At 49.0% G+C, this 25353-nt stretch overlaps 1 long non-coding RNA gene across 1 annotated transcript in view; it reads left to right on the forward strand.

Annotated features, from left to right (window-relative positions):
• The first annotated feature begins 2907 nt into the window (after window positions 1–2907).
• The window catches only part of LOC132452869 (uncharacterized), a 48451-nt gene continuing 26005 nt past the window's right edge, over window positions 2908–25353 (forward strand). Inside the window, exon 1 of the long non-coding RNA XR_009524528.1 lies at window positions 2908–2921. This is a non-coding gene — a long non-coding RNA (uncharacterized LOC132452869). The remainder of the gene's footprint in view (window positions 2922–25353) is intronic.

A 25353-nucleotide genomic window follows, 5' to 3' on the forward strand; every position in this document is an offset into this window, starting at 1 on the left:
TACCACGGTCTGTCTGCTGTTACCTGTCCTTAAGTGATGCTAGGGTCACTGGTGGGAGAGGGTTGGGGGGAGGGGGTGGGGGGGGGGGGGGGGTTCAGTACTCCAGTTGTGACTTGCTGACAGTGTAGGTGTAGCACAAGCTGGGGTCAAAGGTCAAGTAGGGTTGCCATGGCTGTGCAGGCCTGGGTGTGCCTCATGTCGCTGGGTCAAATGAAAATAGTTCCTCCTCGGACAAGTGTATACTTAAGTTATATTGCTGTGTATCACATGCAAGCAGAGTGAGCCATTTGTTCTGAAGAATGTTTTTTTAGGTTTTTTTTGCCCATTTTTGGGAAATTCTTTCCAATGAGATGTATCTGTTAACGTTGAGAGTGATGAGATCACAGCATTCTAAATGATAAGTTATCTCTTTTTATAGCTTTTTCTACATAAAGCACCTAACGGGGAACCCTACACATAAATAATGCGTAAGATAAGAATAACTATGATTCCACGCCGCTTCTTTGGCCAACGTGCGCTCATAGTGTCGTAAAGGTGCATTCTTGCGCCGCATGTTTCATGGCAATCGTTAAATGGTTCTGACAGCAGGGAGGGAATGAAAGATTTTATCTTATGGGAACACCTCGGAGCCACGGGAACCTGTAGCATGTGTTTTGAGCTGCTGAAGGGCTGAAGGGCCCTCTTCTGTCCGAGTGTTTCAAGGGCCCGTGCCCTTCAAACACAATCAGAGTAATACCATATTTATCCTCTTCTTAATATTGAGTAGTTTGAGAATCAAGTGGGACGGCTCTTTGAGGTCGGTTGCCCTCTGATGCGTCTTTCCACCCTCTGATCATCTGGTGTGATTATCAAGCTGTCGGCCTGCGGTTGGCAATGTTGTCTCTGAACTGTTTCTGCAGTGGAAACCGCCGGGCTGGCTCTTGGGGGTGTCGGTTTGTAATTGTGATTCTAACACTGAGGTCGTGTGAACGTTGGGCGCGCGCTGCAGCGCGCGAGAGAGAGAGATCAACAGATTGGTCCGACATGACGAGGCCATGTGCGCTACACCTCTCCGTGGCATCTCCGTTTTCATTCCTGCTCTGTGCGGCGTTGATGACCGACATGAAAGCACATTCTTGCCTAGTTCGCTTTTGCAAACGCCTGTAAATTATGTTTGACAGCAGGAGAGAGAGAGAGAGAGAGAGTGAGAGCGAGAGAGAGAGAGAATGAGAAATGAATTAACACCAGGTTAAAACCAACAGTGGGCGGTGAGTCTCCACATCACTAGTGGAAGAGCACAAGGGCTTGTGTAAAGTTACACAACACATCGAGCCTCCCCCCCCCCCCCCCCCCCCCCCCCTCTCGGGTCGGCCTGCCCCTGACCCTCTGTCAAAAGAAGTCGGAGACAGAAAGGGAAAAGCGAGGGAGAGAGAAAGGTGACTGATGGGGATGTGAGATTGGGAGTGGAGACATGCACTGTGCGAGAGTATACAGCTCAATGGTATCTGTTGCACTTTGCCATTGCTCCTCACGGTGAGGGCTAGTCCTGCAGGAGGAATGATACCTGAGCCATCGGCTGTAGCTTTAATCTGGGATCCACCGGACCTACTAGGGGTATAGCAGTAGCAGAACTTATCCAGGGAGACGGCACAAAGCCTGGCCTGGAAACCAACATCTGCAAAGGGCGGAGTTTGGCCTCTGTTTCGATCCAGAGATATTCAGACAAATTAACTCATCGATTTATTAATGATCATTTTATTAATAAGCTTACTTCTGCACTGGCCAGTGTTAACCAGATCTCAACTCGACGGCCATCAGACTTTAGACATTAGTCTAATGTCTGATTTTGTGCCGACGACTACCATGAATTGGACCCAACTTTTTGGTCGAACAACTCAGTGAGGGAGGAAACAGAAGGAACTCTCACGGAGGGCCCTCCATCTCTCTGGTGCATCATGCCGCCATTCCCTATTTTCTATTATTTCACCATCGCTCATATTTAACATCAGATGTTTCATCCCGGTCTTTTTACTTCATTTCTTTGGTGCTCACGCTGAGCTGTGATCCAGCCCTCTTGGAATGTGATGCGGGGTGCGTGTCCCTGTGAGGCTGTTTGATCGTGCTGTGCGTGGGTGCCCACCCCAGCCTTCCCCCTGTGGGGATGGGTGCAGCGTACCGTATCGTATGATCAGCACAAACGCTGCCAGGTAATCTCACCGGCCGCGTAAAACCACCGCCGGTCACCTTGTTTGAATCTGCTGGTGACACCGGTGCGTCGGGTCTGTGTGTGTCAGCGCCGTTTGGGTTTCACGGTGGTTTGGTGGGCCCTTCAAAAGCGCATTCCTGCCTGTCGTCCCTCAAAGTCACTCCTCATCGTGTTTCTTTTTGCTCCCTTTTATTCCATCTTAAACCGAGCTCTCGAAGGCGACCCACGGCGTTCAGATTCAGGTTTCCTTGTTCTCTAATCTGATAAAGGTTGACACACAAGGCTCCCACCGTACAAACATAGGTGTCCTGTCCGTCTGTCTGTCTGTCTGCCTGTCTGTCTCTCTATCGCTACGACATTTAGGGGCTATCAAGGACTGGGACCCGAGGCCCTACAGGGAGTCACTCCCAACGCTGCATGGGAGAAAGTTAGAAACAGACGAACCCTCCCCCCCCCCACGCCCACCTTCTCCTCCTCCCTGTGCTCCCTCTCCTTTCTCCTCACCACCATAGAGCTATTCTCCCCCCACCCTCCCTCCCTTTGCTCCAGCAGCAAACCCAGCCCAGCCCTCCCCTCCCCTCCCCTCCCCTCCCTCCACCCCCCCTCCCCTCCCTCACCCCTCCCCTCCCCTCCCTCACCCCTCCCCTCCCTCCCTCACCCCTCCCCTCTGCACCAGCTGGATAACAGATGGACCGACCTGTTGGCCAAGAAAGTAAAGGGAGAGGGAAGGATTGAAGTGGGTGGCTGGGTGGTGGTTGTGGTTGTGGTGGCGGTGGCGGTGGCGGGTGGCAGTGGTGGTGAGAGAGAACCTTTATCTTAGGCAGATTGTGTGGACATCAGAGACGTGTTTCTCTTGTGTTTGTTGTCACTTCGTGTTCCTCTCCTGCGTTTGCTGTTGAACGCCGTGGAGGGATTCCTAGGTGGACGGATAGATAGATAGTATCCACGTTTCTCATCCCAGAGGGGAGATTAACACATGCCTATAGTTAATGATTATAATAAATAAATGATAACGTAATCGTAATAAACATGAGTGACAATGTAATAAAATCAGCATCTGCACAACATTAACATTTTAATCACGTCTGCCGACCTGAAGTCAGAGTGCGTACTCGTGTGTGTGTGTGTGTGTGTGTGTGTGTGTGTGTGTGTGTGTGTGTGTGTGTGTGTGTGTGTGTGTGTGTGTGTGTGTGTGTGTGTGTGTGTGTGTGTGTGTGTGTGTGTGTGTGTGTGTGTGTGTGTGTGTTTTATCTCATCACTCCCAGCCTTCCCGGCTAGGCTGAAGCCCTGTTGGTATCGCTGTGTTTACGAGGCTTCATAACTGGAGGAAGTCGTACCGGGGACGGGACCGGGTGGGGGAGCAGGCCGTCCCCGGCCCCGGCCGAGAGCCAGCCCTCGGTGGGTGTGTGTGTCTGTGTGTGTCTGTGTGTGTCTGTGTGTTTGCGCACACCTTGGGGAGCGTGTGTGTGTTTTCCGTGCGTGGTCAGGGTGCGGTGCGTCCGGAACGCCGTCCGTCCCGCTGCTGTTTACCTAGCGGACCGCCGGGAGACGAGACCCCCAGGGCGGGGTCCGGAGCTGTAGGGAGGAGCCGCGGCACGGATCTGTACAAACACCACCTCCGCTGTGTGTGTGTGTGTGTGTGTGTGTGTGTGTGTGTGTGTGTGTGTGTGTGTCTGCGTGCTTGTGTGTGTGTGTGTCCGTCAAGGTGTATGCGTGTGTCCGTTGAAGTTTGTGTGTGTCTTTCCCAAGTGTCTGTATGTGTGTGCCCGACTCTCCCAAGTGTGTTTGTGTGTGTGCGTCCATCGAAGTGTATGTGTGAGTCCCTCCAAGTTTGTGTGTCCCAAGTATGTGTGTTTGGTCCAAATCTGTGTTTGTATGTTTGTGCATCCAAGGGGCTTTGTGTCCGTCGCAGTCCAAGTGTGTTTATCCATCCAAGTGTGTGTGTGTTTGTGTGTGTCCGTCTAAGTGTGCATACCCGTCCGAGTGTGCGTGTTTATGTGGGGTGTGTGTCCGTCGGAATGTCTGTATCTGTCCAAGTGTGTGTTTGAATGTGTGTGTCTGTCAATGTGTGTGTGTTTATGTGTGATTGTCCTTCCAAGTGTGTGTGCACGTGTGTGTGGAGGGCTGGTTTGTATTCACACTGGTATATATAGCAGTGGTACTGAGGGGCGTTGGGTTTGAGTTTTAGTTCCTCTTCTGCGGGTGGATTAATAACGTACCGTGTCACATGACACCTGATCATCCATAGTGTTCACCATGTTTAGAGCGATGAGGTGTCAGTTTAACACAGTTTAACACATCTTTCCACAGTTTCTTCTCATAGGTTTCCCATATTATATAATAATAAGATATTACGATATACCGTCACTGCTGCAGGCTGTTTAAGAGCCTGCAGCAGTGAGATATGAAAATATTTTGAATAATGGATTTATGACTTTATATGGCGAGGGAGCGGACACATGTAGAAGGTTTTCATTAAATTACAAGCTGGTAACACCTGAAGAAACAATGGAGCGGGCAGCCGGTCACCATCGTGTGTTAATAATAACCGCCTGTTTCGGTTGGCCCGCGCACAGAATTTATATTGTCAAATTATAATTTATGACATAATAAATATTGATGAATGAATATTGAAATATTCTACACTCGACGATTGTACTACTTTTACTTTGTAGATAATTGTCCTGTTGCCCTTGAATGAGCAGGTGCCAAGTTGTTACAGGCAAACCTTTCTATTTTATAGTCCGACCCATGTATCAAACAGCACATCGTGCAGCATATTACTAGTCCCATATTACTCATATTAGTCACATTTCTACATTAAACGTATTTTTCTTTCCTAACCCTTTTTTTTTTTTTTTTTACAAAGTATTAAATTTGATAATGCAATAAAGGGAGAATTGGTTTTATTTCGTACACTAATAATAATAATAATAAACGTAGTTTGTACTAGAAAAAATAGCATTGTCGGTCGTTCCGTTAACTTTGACCAAGGAGCTCGCTGGAGGTCAGGGGTTCATGGTGGTGTATTGGTCATTACCATGGAGGTGGTAACACAGTGGCCCATCATCAAAGTAGCTGGATGATAACCACCACTGTTAGGCTCGCTCTGTGATGGGCCGTTCAGCAGTGAATCAAGAGCTCTGTCCTGTGGTGATGGCACACAGGTGAGACGTGCTATGCTTCCTTTCAAGGCCTCATAAAGTCATTGTTGAACTGTCGATTCAAGATGAATCGCTATGCTTTTGCGTGAGATGGTCTAAACTCAAGTCCCTGATTGCTCCTGAGTAAAGATAATGGTATAATTGTTGTCGTTATGGAGCTGATATGTTTCCTTACACTCATAAATGATCGGCAAAATTTACGAAACTTGTGGTGTGGTCATGTATTTGCCGTCCACCTAAATTCATTACCTTTTGCGACGCTTTTACAACGCGGTGAATGACAATCAGTGACACTGCTGTGTCTCAGGTCAAACCCCTCCACTTCCTCCTGACAACCCTTCACTCGCTGTCCCACCTTCTCCGGGGCACCCCTCACCAGCGGGACAATAAAACGTTAATGATCTACGTCCAATGGTCCCAGGATGGTGTCGTTTGTTGTTTGTGGTCGTTTGTGTTGTGTTTTGTGGCGTTTTATCAGCGGGGCCAGGCGGGTTTCGTCGAGGGAGTAGAGACAGCTGCCCTCCAGGACAGAGTCGCTGTGCTAGCCCTGGACCTTTACTGTTTTCTTCCTGCTCCTTTAGTGCTCTGTCTGTCCTCTGGACGGGGCCCGGGGTCTCTGGAGCCGGCCCGGGGACACAGCCCAGCGCTGTTGTCTGCCCTGGGGGGGGAAGGTGCTCCTAAAAAGGGCTAGACAGGCCGATGGAGACGGACACAGCTGGACGCCGTGGGGCCCGCAAGCAAAATACAGGTTCCTTTAAGAGGCTCGCTTCTTGTCTCGATCTGTCCAAGTACTTGGAATAAAAGTTTATTCCCCCCCAGTTTTTTGTAATGGTGTGAGGTACAGGCATGATTAGTGTGTTTACATTAGCTTGTTGAGGGGCTCCAGATGGATACATTGTGTGTGTGTGTGTGTGTGTGTTTGTGTGTGTGTGTCAGTTTTCATGTGTGTGTGTCAGTGTTCATGTGTGTGTATGTGTCAGTATTTGTGTGTGTGTCTGTGTCAGTATTTGTGTGTGTGTGTGTGTGTGTGTGTCAGTGTTCATGTGTGTGTGTGTGTGTGTGTGTTTGTGTCAGTGTGTGTGTGTGTGTGTGTGTGTGTGTGTGTGTGTGTGTGTGTGTGTGTGTGTGTGTGTGTGTGTGTGGGTCAGTGTTCTTTTGTGTGTGTGTGTGTGTGTGTGTGTGTGTGTGTGTGTGTGTGTGTGTGTGCGTCAGTGTTCGTGTGTGTGTGTTTGTGTCAGTGTTCTTTTGTGTGTCTGTGTGTGTGTGTGTGTGTCCTGTGACGCTAAAGCACATAAAAAGACAAATGGCGGCCCCCTCTCGGAGGCCGTTGACCCGGTACCGTTAACGTAAACAAACGCGCACCTTGTCGCACACCATGGCTGCCGACCTGTTTGTTTTTCTGATGTACAGTTCAATGGGCACTTGGATTTTTGATTTATGACGCAGCAGGGCTCAGGTTCAAAGGTCGTCGGGCTAAAATAAGCCAGTGTGCCACGCCACCTCAGGGCCCGCGGGATCGCTCATAAAGCCGAATTTCCGAACTCCAGACTCAAATCCCCTTCTGTATAGCGACCGGCCTCCATCCCTCCCCTCGACCAGTCTGGGGTGAAAAACGACTGGGGCTTTCCAAGTGATATTTGTATGTCTTCAATCCCTTCACACATTGTGAATGGACCTTCTCAGCGTGAGGCTTGATGTTCCTTGTGTTTATGCGTGTTTTAGGTTTGTATAAATAACTAAAAGTCCCGTACGCTGTCCTTCTCACACTGTGCTCAGACAACAACCCAGGGGCCTGTGGAGGGGTTTAATTAGTTCGGGGCGCTCGGAGAGGTGTGTACGGCCAATGCTCCGTCGCTGTAAGAAGCCTTTTAAACACAACTACACTACTGTATGCACAAAGCTGCCAAAGACATGAACAAAAACAGCACAGTGGTGCTAAGGAACCTCCTTAGCACCTTGTGTTTTGTTTTATATTTAGAAATAAAACATGTCTTTATTGTATTTTCCAGATGGAAACTCTTGTGATCGATGAGACTCGCTGAGGCCTGGACACTTGGCAGTGACTCGAAGGAGACAGAGTTTTGTGTATGTGTGTGTGTGTGTGTGTGTGTGTGAGTTTGTGTGTGTGCAAGTGTGTGTGAGTGTGTGTAGATGCATGTGTGTTTAGGCTTGGAGGCTTAAGACGCTGCAACTGCGACTTGTGTGTGTTGGTGTGTGGGTGTGTGTGTGTGTGTGTGTGTGTGTGTGTGTGTGTGTGTGTACACATGTGTGTTTAGGCTGGGAGGTTTAAGAAGTTGTGACTGCGGCAGAGCGACGTGTGTGTGTGTGTGTGTGAGAGAGATAAGATCAGGAGATGCCTGCAGTTAACTTACTAGCGTCTCCTCTTGCAAGCGGTAATTTCCTCTTTTCACGTGTCCCTTGTTTTAAGGCCGTAATTGAATAAGCTTTATAGCCCTATTCGTTTTCATTGCCGTGCGTGTGTAGGCTACCTTCAACACTCCCAACTGCTGAGGAACGATGTGCTGGAAACAATTCGGAAGTAATACACAACTCAACTAATGTGTTTTTGTGTACTTTGTTTGAAAATATCATCTAGGTTCACAAATGAACAGACTCGCAAATGGACTTGGAAAGGTCTTTCCTTTGATTCAGAGAAGATATATTTCCTTCATTCCTACATTAATTTCTCCTCCGAATCGCCTTTTGTTTTTGCCGCAGGTAACCCTGAATGAAAAATTATCTCTACTCAAAACTATTTGTCTCTTAGGATCAGAAACTGAATCGGAGTTAGTACATTTTGCTGAGTTGTTTTGCACACACAAGGACATTTCGTGGTGAGGCTGGTGCACAAAAGACACAAAGCAACGTAGCCAGAATAATTAAAACAAAATATGAAGCAGCAATACTTTCTCACTAGGTTCCTACAAACCACACGTTACAATTAAACTGTGTAAGCTGTGAAAGGCGACGAGGAAATGAGAGGGCTGGAGGCCGTGAGATGGCTACGAGGCCTGGACACTCCAATTAGAATGCGTTTTAATGAGCACCAGTAGTACACTGTGTTGAGCATAGAGACCGCTAAGGCCACCGTGTTGGGTGACAGAGCTTCTCCTCCGGGGCAACAGAGAGCCCGGCCGGCCCTCGGGGGGTCAGGTGGGCAATCGGTCACTCGGTGCACGCCATCCTAATCTACTGTGAGGGGCCGTGGCTGCGCATCAGAGCCGCGGCAACGCTGCGGTTTCGGTCGGGAACACACCGTTGTCATCTCCCCCCCGACCGCCGGTCTCGACGCCAGCTCCGCCACCACCATAGTAAACATCAAACAATAGCCGTTGCTAACCGGAGACGACGGCCAAAGCTTTCTGCTCGAGCGCGAGCGATGCTGCCGGGGTTGGGACGTTGGGCCACTCACGTCCCTGGGATTAAAATAGTTGGTGATGAGTCGAGTCTAGTGTTTTTTTTTTTTGGTACCCTGAGTGTACGCTCAACGGCTTCGCGTGCGTACAGGTTGGGACAGTGTGCCTGGCCCCGCTGAATGGGCCCTCATAGGCAGGGATCCCTTCTCCACCAGACTGAAACCAGCTTCGCGTGTCGCTTATCTGGGAGTTAGCATGGCGGCTACTCAACAATAGATTTTTATCGTTTACTTACTCCCCGCCCCCCCGCCCAACATAAACTCTACTGTGCGTGAGGAGGAAATCTTAGAAGAGCGCAGTCATGTCATGCCTGGTTTGTGTCAATAAAACCCTTTTTCTCTGGACGGTGGAAGTGTTCCAGGACGTTGGATTTCTTATAACTCACCATCAGACTTTGTTTTTATTCACTTCGTGTGAACGCTTTCTGGACTTCATCTCCTGGACCCTTTTTCTTTCTTCCTGACCGCCAGTTTTTTTTTTCTCTCTCTCTCTCTCTCTCTAAAAACAACAACAAATAGTGCAGTCGATATATCAGAAAGAAAATCTCCTCGCAGTCATGCTAGTGTCGTCGACTCGCTTTTTTCAAGTGGAAACACTTCACATTCGTTCTTCTTTCCTGTCGGTTTGAAGCCAAGACAGTGCCTGGGAGCACACAAACACAGAATCCCATGGTCGTAAAGTCTCGGTAGGAGGAATGTCAAAGCGGTTTATTTTTTTCCCTTAGCCTTTGTCCTCCTGTTAAGCGCAGCCTGTAATCACACCAGTATCTCTATCTGCCCTCGTGCCCTTGGCCTCCTCCCGCTGTCTGTCTGGGACGCCGGCATAACTAGACCCACAATTTATACGTCCTCCTGCATACGTGGTATGTGACTATTGGTGCGCCTCGAAATATTCTGCAGGTCATACAGATTTTGTCGTTGTTTAATGTTGTTTACGTTACAAAAATAGATATGGTTGGTTAAACATACTGCACACTCTTTACCCTTGCGTTCAGTCTTTCATTGTAGATCAAACAATCCTTGAAGGACCTAGCTGAAGAACATAAGGGTGTCTGATAGTCTGACATGCCATGTGATCGGCAGGTTAAATAGGATACCTTGGGTATTGCCTAACCAGGTCCCTATCATCGCTCTCTTTTCCTTTCTGCTAGCTGTCAACTGGGTGATTATCTGTGATTGATCCTGCAGCCTGCTCTGTGTGGCCTCTTCCACCAGCAACACCAATCAGCCATGTGTGTGTGTGTGTGTGTGTGTGTGTGTGTGTGTGTGTGTGTGTGTGTGTGTGTGTGTGTGTGTGTGTGTGTGTGTGTGTGTGTGTGTGTGTGTGTGTGTGTGTGTGTGTGTGTGTGTGCGGCTTCAGGGAGTGTGTGTGTGTGTGTGCTCATTGTGCACGTCTAGGTCCATGTGTGTGTGTGTTCAGTTTGTTTGTGCTCAGCGTGTCTGTGTATGTTCAGGGAGTGTTTGTGTGTTCATAGTGCCCGTCAGGGGGTGTGTGTGTGTGTGTGTGTGGTCGCTGAGGTTTCAGTGTGTTTGCTTGTGTTTTCCTTGTGCAGGTCTAGGTCATTGTGTGTGTGTGTGTGTGTGTGTGTGTGTGTGTGTGTGTGTGTGTGTGTGTGTGTGTGTGTGTGTGTGTCTGTGTCTGTGTCTGTGTCTGTGTGTGTGTGTGTGTGTGTGTGTGTGTGTGTGTGACACATGCACTGGTTGCACATATGTCAACAGCCTTCACAGTCTGCCGGGGAGCAGCTTTAATGTATGAGTCATTTCCTTTTGAAAACAAGGTGTCACCGGCCGGCCCTCGTATCCAGATACCTGTTTCCCCCGCGCGGAGGAGGAGGAGGGAATGAGCCAAGATGGATTGGAGCGAGGGAGACGCTGGTCTGAGACTTGAGGATTAATGGTGTCTGTCTGTGTGTGTGTGTGTGTGTGTGTGTGTGTGTGTGTGTGTGTGTGTGTGTGTGTGTGTGTGTGTGTGTGTGTGTGTGTGTGTGTGTGTGTGTGTGTGTGTGTGTGTGTGTGTGTGTGTGTGTGTGTGTGTGTGTGTGTGTGTGTGTGTGTGTGTGTGTGTGTGTGTGTGTGTGTGTGCGTATCTGCGTGGTTGAGAGAGAGTGTGTGTGACACCGGGTAACATCTGGAGGAATAGCAGATGTAGAAGCAGAGGAACACGGAGTGGAAGGGAGAAAGGGATGAGGAGGATGTTTGCGCGGGAGTGACAGTTAAAAAAGAGGTGTGGCGGGGGGGGGGGGGGGTGCACAGGGAGAGCGGGAGAAAGTGAGGGAGACAGAGAGAGAGAGAGAGAGAAAGATGTTTTGGCTAACACACTGTGAAACCAGATGAGTCAGGGATGGCTCACAGGTCCAGGGAGCAGACAAAGTGGGGGTTGAGGTTTCTTGAATGTATTTTTGTTTAAATACGTATTGACGTGCAGTGTTTTGTGTGGGCTGGCCCCCTTTCCTCTTTGCACGCCTCTCCCCATCTGTGGGATTGTTGTCTTGATTTGTTAAGATGCGTGACGCTCATCCACCCTTATGAATGAGGTCGAGGCAGTGTTGTGTTCTTGTGAGTTCCACAGTAGATGCAGGATTTGTGTTGAGTCACACAGGACTGACCTTTTGTTTTTTAGTCCAGTGAACTGAACTGAATCTGTGGTGGTTGGTAGTGTCATTTGTTCAGTTGAAAAATGAAAGAAAAAGAAAACAATTCACCACTAAAACAGGACAATGTTCACTAACACCCGTACATGGTGCATTTACGGTGATGGGGTCGTTTCATTCTTACATCGAGTCAAAAACCATTATGGCCTAACTGTTCTGGAATTCGTTTTTTGTTTACAACACCTGTGTTTAAGAGGGCTTTAAATAGCATGTAAGGGCTCACTTCATCACATTCAGTTTGGATACGGTCATGTTTCCAGTCGATGAGTATATTCATCACCGTGTAAGAGCTGATATTCATTTCACGGTGATTACATAGCTGTTTAAACAAGGGCGGCTTCGAGCACGGCCCCATACTTCTACCGTCAAGGGTGTGATGACCCCTCCCACCCATCAATAGCAGCCTATTCTCTGAAAAACCAACAAGAATCACCCGTGTTGAGCGGCCACTGCAGCCAACTCTCAGGACTCTCCTGGGCAGGAAATCTCCACTTTGACAGCTTTGATCAGCGCCGACGTTTCTGAAATCACCTCTGAAGTGTCCTTGAAAAGTTGAACCGGCTCTCTTTCTCTCTTGGTTCTCCACGACTTTCTCCCATGCGATCCATCTGCCTGTCACTCTCGGAGACGCCCTATCAATCTTCCCCTATCCCCCTCTCTCTCCGTGTGTGTGTGTCGGCCCCCGACCACCGGCCTGCCCACGCTCTTTCCTTTTCTTTTTTACTAGCAGCCTCCCGTGGGTCCCACGGTTACAGGAAGATAAACACTTCAAAGCACTTTCAGGGCCGACGCCTGTTCTCTCTTACACACCAATTATGGACGGGACGGCTGAGGCTCAGCCTGGATGAACCATCAGTCGGGTTGGGAGGTGGGGGTGTCAGTAATGGGGGTGGTGGTGGTTGTGGAGGTGCTGGTCGTTGTGCTGGTGGCGGTCCTGGTTGCGGTGGTGGTGGTGGTCATGGCGCTGTTGGTGGTAGTGGTGTCGGTCATGGTAGTGGTGGTGGTGTCAGTCATGATGGTGGTGGTGGTGGTGGTCATGGTTCTGGTGGTGGTAGAGGTAGTGGTGTCGGTCGTGGAGGTGGTGGTGTTGGTGGTCATGGTGGTGTTGGTGGTCATGGTGGTGGAGGTCGTGGTGGTTGTGTTGGTCATGGTGGTCATTGTAGTCTTGTCGGTCATGGTGGTCATGGTGGTGGAGGTGGTGGTGTCGGTCATGGTGGTGGAGGTGGTGGTGTTGGTCATGGTGGTGGAGGTGGTGGTGTCAGTCATGGTGGTGGAGGTGGTGGTGTTGGTTATAGTGGTGGAGGTGGTGGTGTTGGTTATAGTGGTGGAGGTGGTGGTGTTGGTCATGGTGGTGGAGGTGGTGGTGTTGGTCATGGTGGTGGAGGTGGTGGTGTCAGTCATGGTGGTGGAGGTGGTGGTGTTGGTCATGGTGGTGGAGGTGGTGGTGTCAGTCATAGTGGTGGAGGTGGTGGTGTCGGTCATGGTGGTGGAGGATGGTGGTGTTGGTCATGGTGGTGGAGGTGGTGGTGTTGGTTATAGTGGTGGAGGATGGTGGTGTTGGTTATAGTGGTGGAGGATGGTGGTGTTGGTCATGGTGGTGGAGGTGGTGGTGTCAGTCATGGTGGTGGAGGTGGTGGTGTTGGTCATGGTGGTGGAGGTGGTGGTGTCAGTCATGGTGGTGGAGGTGGTGGTGTTGGTCATGGTGGTGGAGGTGGTGGTGTCAGTCATGGTGGTGGAGGTGGTGGTGTTGGTCATGGTGGTGGAGGTGGTGGTGTTGGTCATAGTGGTGGAGGTGGTGGTGTCGGTCATGGTGGTGGAGGATGGTGGTGTTGGTCATGGTGGTGGAGGTGGTGGTGTCGGTCATGGTGGTGGAGGTGGTGGTGTTGGTCATGGTGGTGGAGGTGGTGGTGTTGGTCATGGTGGTGGAGGTGGTGGTGTCAGTCATGGTGGTGGAGGTGGTGGTGTTGGTCATGGTGGTGGTGTTGGTCATGTTGGTGGGTGGAAATGATTGTGGTACGGGCGTGTTCAATTTCGTATTTATCTGTGGAATGAACCTGACTCTTGTTGTTGTTGTTGCAAGGTCTGAAGAGTCCAGACAGGACGGGCCTGTCCAGTACCGTCCCGGCGGTTCAGGGACTCCCCCCTCTGTGAATGGGCCTGACTCTGTTGTTCCGCTGCGGTGCAATGGGAGAGACACAAGGGTTCGGCAAATAGTTTGAGAAGAATCACCAATTGTGGTGCGACGGTGGCCTCGCGCTCCGGTCACTGCAGTGTTTTGTTCTGTAAGGCAGCTGGGCTTTATTACAGGTCGTCATTCATACCGTCGCTTGCACTTCACATTTGGATGGGACTGTTCCAGTTGAATCCTCCTCAGAGCCTCACCAGACCAAGGTGATGACAAGTTACTATCATAGGCAGGAAGAGCAACGTCAAAGACAATGGCAATGTCAAAGACGTCTAAAGCAAAAAGTGTGTGTGTGTGTGTGTGTGTGTGTGTGTGTGTGTGTGTGTGTGTGTGTGTGTGTGTGTGTGTGTGTGTGTGTGTGTGTGTGTGTGTGTGTGTGTGTGTGTGTGTGTGTGTCTGTCCCAAGTGTCAGTGTGTGTGTTCGTCCAAGTGTGTGTTTGTCTCTCCCAAGTGTGTTTGTGTGTACTTATATTAGTCTTTATTTCACTGTTATTTCTTAGATTTATCTCCAAGCAAGCAATGGTGTTTGGGGTCTACTTCAATTTTCCGTCTGTGTTTACAATTTGCATACTTTTACTGACCACCGTAACTTATCCTCTTAAGAGGATAATGAGTGGGCCTCTTGGCGTACAACTGGTTCTGATATTATGGAAAGTGTACAGAGGGAAATGTTCTATGTAGAAAACCTTGCTCTGCATGCTAGTCTTGGTGATATGGTCCGCAATGTACTAAAACTGATGAATTTCTCCATTAGGCCAAACGGCGTAACAAATTATTCTCAAATAGCATTAAAACCAGCCCTTCTTTGCCTGCATTTTAGCTTTCATCTTTATGGCCGTAGCAACCAATAAGGTATTTGGAGTGTAAAACAACTTTTTCTTTTAGTTTTAACACTACCTTATTCAACTTCTTCTAAACTCTGTAAGGTTTACACTGGTATTTCTTAAGTGCCTCAAGTTGCCCCCCCTCTGCCCTCCCAGTACAGTTTGTTAGCAGATCTGACGTTGGCGGTTGGACATCTCCTTCCCCTCTCCTTTTATCTCCTGGAATCTGAAAGCATGTCTTTGCTCCCGAGAGGTACCCTCTCTCCTGGGTATATGGAGAGGCTGGCCCCCACCTTGAAAGGCTTAGCTCCATGGGCCCCGGTAAAAAGAAGAGGAGTGGGATGGTTTCATAAAGGGAGCAGAACAAGACCACCGCATGTGTCCCCCTAATAAAGCGGCAGGGGGGCCCCCGCTGTAAGGAGATGGACATGCATGCAGACCTGCATCACGGGGCCCATTCAAACCATGCCACCTGGTAAAAGGACCACCATTTGGATTCAGACATTGCATAAGGGTTTTGGCAAGTAATGCGTCCCTTCTGCAGTGGAGGACACATTGGAAACATAATGTTGTTTTCATTTCCATCAGAGCTTATCAATTAGACAAATCCAATTTTTATTCCGATTCTAGTTAGTTTAATACGCTGTTATTCGAGAACTATCCACGATGTTAATGGAAATATGGTTCACGGGAAGGCATTCGTCTTTTATTACTTATTTTCTATTCACAGACAAATAATGAGCAACAGCAGATAGCAAACCACAGGGAGGAATGTCTTGTGGACGTAGGGGAGATGTAGGTCTTGTTTCTTTGTACAATACTGGCTTTCTCCATGTCACTTCCCCCCCCACCATCAATCATGCGTTCAGACACTAACTTAGGGAGGATCGTTGCAGGGAGGTTTGGCAAGGGTTTCTCTGAGATTTAGGTCCTATGGAAGGGGCCCATGTGCCCCCCTTAATCTCCTGACAGGACTGGTATGCTTGTTGCTTGCACTACCGATTTTGACCGTCGTAAATCAATGGGTGCCCCCGGCCCGGGAGTCCGACCCGCAACAATCGACAAGCCCTGCCTGAAACCCCGGGCAACGACCCCTGTGCATGTCCGGGACGGACGCACGTCCACGTCTCGCACCAGGAATGTCGAAGGCACCGCCGTGGAGATTATTTGGATCTGGAAAGAAAAGTACACCGCCAGGAATTTCCGCACCCCCCTTCGGGCCTTCTGGTCTACGGTTTTGATGGGTTTTGGCTCTTGGGTGGTCACATATGATTAGCCGAAGATGACATGTTTGAAGACGCATATGGACATGGATTTATTGGTTGTGATATTCAGCAGGCTTTCGTGTGTGCAACAATATGTACTGGATGATTCTCTGGTGGTTTATATCGTAGAGCCCCACTTAAGAGTGACCACAGCGCATTTATTTTGTTTTGAATAACACGATTTTGCAGAAATTGACCTTTTATATGTTTTTGTGTGTGTGTGTGTGTGCGTGTGTCTGTGTGCGTCAGTGTGGTTTGTTTTGTTGACCGTTGCGCCCGGTGAAACACAATGGTCTAATTGCAGGCCAATCCATTACCCATAATCCCCTGCGGGTTTGTGCACTTTGCCGTGTCCAAACAATATTCAAACCCTTTTAACGTCAATATGGTTTGTTCGCGGGAAGCGCCTCACCCCCCCAGACCGGTGTGGGGTTCCAGTCCTAACCTCAGCTGGTGAGGCCCGTGGTCAGCGGGTTGGTTCTGGGATGGCAGAGCAACATGGTGGTGGAGGGACCCGGCTGTAGCTGGAGGTAACGCCCCTGGGTTGGTGCTCTGGAGGAGCAGCGTGGAGATGGCTCTTCCTGGCGCCAGCCTCCAGCATGTAGGCCCGATGTCCCTGAGGTACGGCGGGAAAGGACGGAAGGTTTTGATATGAGGAGAGTTTTTTTGTTTTTCTGTTTCTGAGTTTATGGCCCCGGTGGGATTGCGATTCGTTTTGGACACTTTTCTGAGTGTGGTTTCACAAAAAATGTGCGCACATGGGTTTTTGTTTTCCGTCGGGTGAAACAAACTTGCGAACTTGGTGATGGATGGTTATATCTGCGACTTGTTGTGGGCGGTTGTGCAATGCGTGTAGATACAAATTGTGCATGATGTTGGGACTATCGTGGGGTTTTCATTGTCATAATATTGGGACACGGCAGAGATGATGACTTGTCCTGGCTCCACAGCGATGATCCGAGGTAGTGAACTGTTCCGGGGGTGAAGATACATTGCTCATACATTTTAGGTTGAACAAACTATTTACATTTTTGGCTTTTAAAAGTTAATAGTTATCCTCCAAACCAAAACGCTGTCCCATTGCCATCATCAAGGCTCAAAGGTTCATAAAAATACGTGTGAGTATCACACAGCTGTGTGTAATTACCCCCACATCGGCGAGGAGCACTGTGCGATCCCATCGCTAAGTAGATGGGACCTCTTCCGAGGCGGGCTTCTTCAGAATGCCTCGGAGCGTGCGTCGACGCTCATTCCACGGCCTGGCGCTCCGTTATGTCATCGAGTGCGGAAGGCGACGTGGGCGTCTTCGAGCTCCCGCCCTGGAGATGTGGCAGGAGAACGATGTCTCCCCCGGCAACAGCAGCAGCAGCAGCAGCAGCACTAGCCGCAGTGTGCACTAAGGGTGTTTGATTGATGACCCGGAGAAGAGGGGTCCTAAAGGCAGATGCTATGCCGATCTCATGAGTTCACTTGGATTTTCTTTTTGGAGTGAGCGAGTTTCAGAGACGGGGGGGGGTGACGGGGGATGACGGTGCTGGTCTTGCGAAGCACGGGTCTGTCATTAGGGGGGGGGGACTGAGGACTTTCTGGAGCACCGAGAGGAGCCAATTACTTGTGACTGCTTGGAGACAAGTCTGTGGCTGTTGTAAGTCAATTGTCTGCCGTTAGTGGGTTACAGATGGGTGGGCAGAGATCTGACGAAAACCAACCCACCCCCCTCACTATGGCTTGGCCATGAAAGATTGAGAGGCAGTCGCTCTCTCTCTCTCTCTCTCTCTCTCTCTCTCTCTCTCTCTCCCTCTCCCTCTCCCTCTCCCTCTCCCTCTCCCTCTCTTGCTCCCGCTCTCTCTCGTTCTGTCTTTCCAACCCCCCATTGTTTTTGAATTGCTAATGCAAACATTATTTAATAAGAGAAATTGTCATGTGGTCACATGTGTGATGGAATAAACGGAAAGTATGACGGAGCGTCTAAAGTCTTTCATGTTTTCAGCGTAGTTCTACCCCATCGGGTCCAATACGGGTAATCGCTCCTTTCTGCTTTCATATCGGAGGTATTGACCGCAAAGGCAGAGAAGGGACGTTTCAAAACCCATGTGATCTTTTAAGAAATGCCGCCGTTGAGTTTGACGTTCCATGCAGAAAAGGGGAGGCTTTCTGATGTGGAAACGTTAGAACTGTCCATGAGTGAAAAGGGCATTGTTAAAGACTGAACTGTTTGTGTCTCCATCTCCGTGTGTGTGTGTGTGTGTGTGTGTGTGTGTGTGTGTGTGTGTGTGTGTGTGTGTGTGAGAGTGTGTGTGTGTGTGTGTGTGTGTTTGTGTACGTGGAAGGGTACTGCGGGTGGCTCGGCATGTCATTTCTGGTCCTTTCGGATGTAAAGCAGACGGCGTCGCCTGCCCCGGGGTGGTCGCTGTGTGCAACACGATTGTACATGAAAGCCACCAAACCAGCGCGGTGAATCAGACCCACTGTCTTCTGGAAGTGACCCCCACAACTATTGGGCAAAATGTGATGAGCAGCAACGCAGAGCCGCACTCCAATTGTGGTTCAAATCCCGGCGCAAATTGCCGGAGGAAGCATTGCTGGAAAAAGCCAATGCGCATTTTGGCGGGCTTGTTGATCGAGTTGAACAAATGGAAACAACGCTCTGCCATGACGTAAACAAGGCTAACGATTACCAAACCAGGTTGGGCGTTCAAAGGGGGCATCGTCACATCGTGAAGTACCCCACAGAAGCACTCCATCTCATGGTTACTAATAGAAACGGGCGAAGGCCACACAGTTGTGCAGCACGCTGTCCACATCTGGACCGAGGGACCTGAGCTGTCCCATTTTTCATAGTTTGGATTGTTCAGCCCATCGCTGGTTGTTGTGATTTCGATTTTTATTATGATTGAACACAGATTATTATGGATACAATTCTTCCTCCACCCTGATAGTTTTCGTGAATCGTTAGGGTTTTTATTTGGTGTCGCGATCAAGAGGTGACCTCTTGGGTGAGTTAATGAAGGAAAGGGACGATCTACGTTGAAAGGGTATCTGAATCATCTGTTGGATGAATGTCCTCAAAAAGTTTACAACTTTTTAAGATCACAAGTTCTAAACATTTGCTTTTCACTTACTTATTATTCCACTTAATTAAAAAGGGACTGTGAGAACGTGAAATCCTCCCCCTTCTCACTGTCCCGCATTAGAGGAATTATTATTATTATTATTATATTGTGTGTGTATATATTATATTGGGCTGGTGTAAAATTGGTCTTCCGTCCCGGTAGGGGGCAGTATGCTAAGGGAGCTTAGGATCAGAGTATCAGGGAATAGCCCAGGGGGGTGTTGATAGAAACAGCTGTTTTGTAAATATCTTTAGGTTCTGCACAGGGTGTGGGTATATATGTATTTGGTGATTGTTTATTGAGTATCATGTTTATTTAGTATTCACACAATGTACTTTCTGTTCAGTTATGTTGGATTGTTAGCTTTAGGTAAATAATGTTCCCCCAACTAATGGTCTGGCCCATACGGCCGTGATTGGTCCAATTGCCATTTCCCTATTTAAGGGCTTTTTCATTTGGTGTTTGGGGCGGAAGGTGGTGCTGGCTTGACGTGAGGCCAGTACGAGAGACGTATGGTTAGGTTAGGTTAGGTTAGGTTAGGTTAGGTTAGGTTAGGTTAGGTTAGGTTAGGTTAGGTTAGGTTAGGTTAGGTTAGGTTAGGTTAGGTTAGGCTAGGCTAGGCTAGGCTAGGCTAGGCTAGGCTATGTTACCTGAGTTTATGTTTGCTGACGGATGGAGTCATTTCCTTTTCATTTGAAACGTTGCTCTATTTTTTGTGAATGTTTTGGAGACATTAAAACACTTTTTCTTAGTCCTCAGTCCATTGCCCTCATTTTTGCCCACACTCGAAATTCCCAGTTGGCCGTATCCCAGATACGTGGGGCGACCACGCCGGTCCCTCACAGGGACAAAGAGGATATTTGGAGATGTTTCTTCATCCCGTGGGTGTACAGTTAGGTTTGAGAGTAAGTGTCTCCTGGCGTTACAATTCTAAGCAAAACAAAACTTAAGTAAAAGCTACCCTCCAACGGTTTGATGGTTTTATCTATATATCTTCTTCCCCATATTAGTATCCTTGAAAACATTCAACTTGTCTATAATTATGTGTCACCATAAAGATAACAGAAAGTAAACTATACAACTTCTGACTAAGTGATAAAACAGTTGAAGGAACACCGTCTGTGAGGGTTTTTCTAGTTCCTCCGTGGAAGAGATATCAAATTCACAAATGCAAATTCGCTTCATGTGCAAGCTTGACTGACTTCAATGAATTGTGAACAAAAAATTGGACAATCTCATATCGCATATTTCATGTACAACCGTTTAATGCGATCAACTCGCCGATCTTTCAAAGGAAGGAATCCTTTTCCTTCGTTTTTCCCGCATGCGGTGGCTCGGTCAGCCGGTGAGCCCGAGCGGCGGTCGGCGGCTCGAGTCCTGCTGCTGTTCCGTCTCCCGGACTCGGGTTCCAGGTCCCAGATGGCCCTCTAATCTACAGGTCTCTCTCGGGTCAGCCCCGGCAGAGCACAGGTAACACGAGCCAAACTCGTATAGCCCTCCGTCTCCCCAACCCCTCCCCCAGGCCCGCTAAACGCGTCCATGGAGACCCGCAGATGGACGACTTGAAAGTCCATCTCATCCTGGAAACCCCGGGAGTGGTGATTTAGAGGTTAGGCGAACGGAAACCCGCTTAATCTAAAAGTCCCGCTGCTGTGGAGTCCAACCCCCCCCCCCCCCACCCCCGATGGGACTGTAGTTCTCTGAGCCGCACTCAAGCGGTCAGAGATCTCCGAAAGCGACACCGGTCAAAGGTGGCCCGTGATCGCTGCTAGGTGTGGTACTGGACCCCGGGTGTTTCCTACCTCCAGTGTGGGAGTCGCTTCGCCCCCCCCCCCCCTGTCCATTCATAGTGGGGGCATGGTAGAGCGCAGAGCGCCACCTCCACGCCACGTTTCATATCACGGGGGGCCAGGGAAAGACATTACCCCCGGCTTCTCAGGGTCTGATCCCCCGCCCAGATAAGGCAAGTCGATTGGCCCGGATTGAGTTTCCTCCACCGCCGCCCCCACCTCGCCCCTCGCCCCTCGCCCCTCGCCCCTCGCCCCTCGCCCCTCGCCCACAGCCTCCCTCCCAGTACCTGGGAGGAGGGTTGACGCAGCAGGTCCTCTGCCAGGAGAGAAGCGTCTCTCTGCATCTGAACTCCCCTCCTCGTACCGTCCTCTTGTAGAGCGTCTAATCATTTCCATGCTGCTGTATCGGTGGCCTGGTGAGGCCCTGGGTGGCTGTTATTGCAGCCAGGTTACAGCTGGAAGGCATTCGAACCACGCAGGCCGACTTCATGGGTGTGAAGGACGGTTTTTTTGATAGCAGTTCTTTTTTTCCTATTTTTTTCCTTTCTCAAGTATTTGAATCTGTCTTTGACTTTGATCTTGTTTGAATAGATAATTGATTACACTGTCTTTTATGTAACTTATCAGAGGATATATATGGGTAAACAACGAGACACACATGTGTATGTGTATATATATATATATATCAAGACTTACAGTAGACATCCTGGAGATGTAATGGTACAGGCCAAGCTATTGCTATGTGCATTTTTTGGTTCATAGATTCAATTGTTCAGTTCTTCTCATAAATGTAGTAGGTATTTGGACGGACACATTCTATACTCCCTACATGTCAAGTAACACATATCAATTAATACTTGAACCGGATTCTTTGAAACAGTATTACAGTGTTTATTTTAGATTATATATTTGTTGCAACGTCTCTGTATACTGCACTTTCATTCACATGAGGCAAACCTAAATGGAGCATTTTCCACTTTCCAAAGTCTGGCTTGTAAATAACTTTACAAGCTACACCGTAAAACACCTCTCAGGATGAATTGTAGCGCATAATTCATGCTTTCAGTACCAGGGGTCACTATGCACGCCAGAACAGGGTCTTTTTGTCGACCTAACTGCCAAAGCGGCCTCCATTTTCTCCACTCCGCCCGACAAAGGCAAAACTTTCTCTCAAGACTTTCTCCTCCAACCCCCGTTCCTGTCCCCATTTATTTTTTTATGTTAAACCGATAAATATTCTTTCAGATTGAACAAGAGCAGGAGAAAGGGGTCTTGTAGTTCAGTTTAATACGAAGGTGTAGACACTTCTGCTTGTCTCCATGCAGAGCAGGAGGTGGACAGGGTGGACGGCGGCGGGGGGGGGGTCAGCTGCCCCTCAAAGGACTCCAATCATCTTAATGAAACCAATTTTCATATAAAGAGGCCTTTTAGCTCTGGCTCACATGAAGGCGGTAGCGTCCTGGCCCGGCCCCAGCCTTTTGAAGTGGCCTCTGGTTAGCTTTCTGCCTGACAGATCAGAGCAACTGTGCAGAATTCAAACGGGAAGTGGCCCCCGGCCCCCAGGTAAGCGCTAATTCAGGACCGCGTCTCGGACTGTCGAAAAAACCTGAAGAAAAGGAAACAGCCCTCTGGATTAAGTCCATCCCCGACCACGTTCCTCACCGTCTAAATAAATCATTCTTCCCGACGTCATACACCCGTAGCCGTAGGTTCACCCTTTCTGAGCACATTAATCAGCCGCTGAGGCAAATGTATCGTGACTTTGCGAAAAGAAAAAAGTGGGGATGAAAAAAAGCCAAGTGCCCCAGCTGAAAGACGAGGTTGGGAGACGTGGAGAGGTGCTCCCAAGGTGTTGAACACCGCTATTCAGGCCTAGATGCCCCTCTCCATTCCCCCCAGAGGAATGCGTGTGTGTGTGTGTGTGTGTGTGTGTGTGTGTGTGTGTGTGTGTGTGTGTGTGTGTGTGTGTGTGTGTGTGTGTGTGTGTGTGTGTGTGTGTGTGTGTGTGTGTGTGTGTGTGTGTGTGTGTGTGTGTGCCTGTGTGTGTGTGTATGGGCATGCGCCTGTTTGTGCGTTTGTGGGTGTTGGTGTCTGCGTATGTGTCTGCTTTTGCGTGTGTGTCTGTTTGTGTGTGTGTTTGTGTGACGTGTGTGTGTGTTTAGGGGAAGGAAGCTCAGGAGGAACCGAAGCAGCACCTGGACTGGCGCTCTTTTCTTGCCTTCTAGAATAGCAGGCATTGAGAGATGTGACACAGTCAATTTAGCTAAGTGTGCGGCAATTCCCCCTCTCGCTCTCGCTCTTCTCCTATCGTCACACCCTTTGCTCGTCGCAAACCCTCAATCTCGCGGCGTAATTCCCCCTCTCGTTCCTTCCGGCATCACGGACGGGCACAGGGTAAGGGACAAGGAGGTCGCCACGGCAACAGGATTTCATTCCTTCCCCAGGAGCCCCCCTCTGGGGACTTCACAACGAGTTCTGAGGTCTGCGAGCGAAATTGGCTCTAAGCCGTTTTCACCACAACTGATGGTTGGCTTCAGGTCTGCTTCTTATTGGAGGAATCGGGGGGGAAAGGGGGGGGGGGGGGGGGGGGGACGCTAGGGACTGTTCGGCGATGCAGGCAATCAAGACCACATTGCCGAGATGCACCTACCTCTCGCAATGTGCACAAAAACGCACACACACGCATAGACACACACACAGACACACAAACACACACAGAGACACACACAGACACACACACACACACACTCACATGCACACATGCAGGAACACACACACACAGGCACCTGATGTGTGACAAACGTCCCTCAATGGTGAACCTTGATGGTGTTCTCATCGTCCCCATCAAACCTTGTTTGAATGTGTGGGCTGCAACGGCGCAAACACGACCCAGGCTTTATTAACGATCCTCGCCATTGTATGTGTGTGTGTGTGTGTGTGTGTCTGTTTGTGTGTGTGTGTGTTCCGTCCCCCTGTGTGGCCCACATGTGTTCTACTGTCCCTGGAGGTTCTAGTAACCCGCTGACCACAAACTGCATGCAGTGTGTTTTAATTTACTGCAGGAGCACGGCTGCCTTTTTCTTCTCTCTCTCACTCTCAAGAAGTTTCCACATACAACTTCCAAATAAAAATGAATCGGGAGGAGGAAGGAGGTACAGAGTTCACAGGGATAGCAGGAGGAATGGTATTGTAGTGCTTAGTATTGCATAATGTGGCTGTACCTCCAGTTTACATAAAGGTTATTGCAAGAATTATAATTCTAGTACACACATAGAAAACCGAGGAAAAACACCAGCAGCGCATGCAACCGGGCCTATGAAGAGCCCTGTGTTTGTGTGTGTGTGTGTGTGTGTGCGTGTGCATGTGTGTGCATGTGTGAATGTGTGCGTGCGTGTAAATGTGCCTGCGTGCTTGGAGCATGTGCGTTGGCACTGCCATGTTGACGGGCTGGCCTTAACGTCGGTAAAGGGATTCACCGTTGGGCAGCGCCAGCAGCAGAGCCTATCATGTGGGAGCGCAGGCTTGTTGATGCTTTTAGGAGACAGGGCCGGGCTGGCCACTCCATAGCACACTCCATACACACACACACGCGTGCATAAACACACACTTCAACCTGCCCGCGCTGGCGACGAGCTAGACACGCTAAATCTACCTTTTGTCTGTGCGGCCGGGCACTTGTGTACACTGTTTTGAAAGAAGACGTAGGGAGAGGAAGTTGGACGCTGGCTGGTTAAGGACGGCCATGAAAACGATCATGGAGGTGACAGCTTGACTCCTTGTGAGGCGGTAAATACTGTTTTCTTAGCAGGTGAATGCAGACATATGGTGTATACGCACCACGGCGCGTGAACACACGTGAGATGGCATGCCTTTACTTTTCAGGGGGATTTTTACGACTTAGTGGTGTTTATCTTGGACGGCGAGGGGCTTCTGCTCAGAGAGGCCTCTTGTAGGAGTTGTTAAGAGTTTAGCGTAAACATGCTGTATGAATGGGCTTACTGCAAATACCTGAATTAAAACACTTTGATAATGATCCCCCCCTGCCACCCCCTCACTCTGGCTTGGCCATGAAATATTGAGAAGAAGTCTCTCTCTCTCTCTCTCTCTCTCTCTCTCTCTCTCTCTCTCTCTCTCTTTCTTTCTTTCTTTCTTTCTTTCTTTCTTTCTTTCTTTCTTTCTTTCTTTCTTTCTTTCTTTCTTTCTTTCTTTCTTTCTTTCTTTCTTTCTTTCTTTCTTTTTCTCTGAAACAAACTTGTGAATGGTTAGTAGTCTTGACCCTTTATAAAACACATCCTGAGAATTAGGAGCGATCTAAAAATTATGTGGTTGCATAATCTAGAGACGGAGACTGAGCTATTAACTATTCTCCCAGCCACCTACAGCATCGGAAAATCATTTAGAAAATGATTTTATTACAGTAGTGAGCTGCCAAATGCAATAGGGGGTCACTACATCACTACATTCAAATGGACTTGGCCTGTTTTGTGCCTTTTAATTAAACATACTTATCATTTTTTTCCGGGCTTCATGTTGAAATTGTCCTGGGAAAAGGGGTTTATTTATTACATCCCAAGAACATAAAAAAATAAAGTTGTACTGCTATTCTCAGTTCACATTTATGTTAGGCATTATATGTATAACACATAGGAGGCATTATGGTAACCTCTGGAGACCATACTGATATTCATGTTTGCATTTGCAGACTTCAGAACAGTCTGGACATGAGAACCTCGTTCTGGCCTTGAGCCCTTTGGTCTGGCC

This window comes from Gadus macrocephalus, chromosome 23, assembly GCF_031168955.1.
Source record: "Gadus macrocephalus chromosome 23, ASM3116895v1".
NCBI lineage: Eukaryota > Metazoa > Chordata > Actinopteri > Gadiformes > Gadidae > Gadus > Gadus macrocephalus.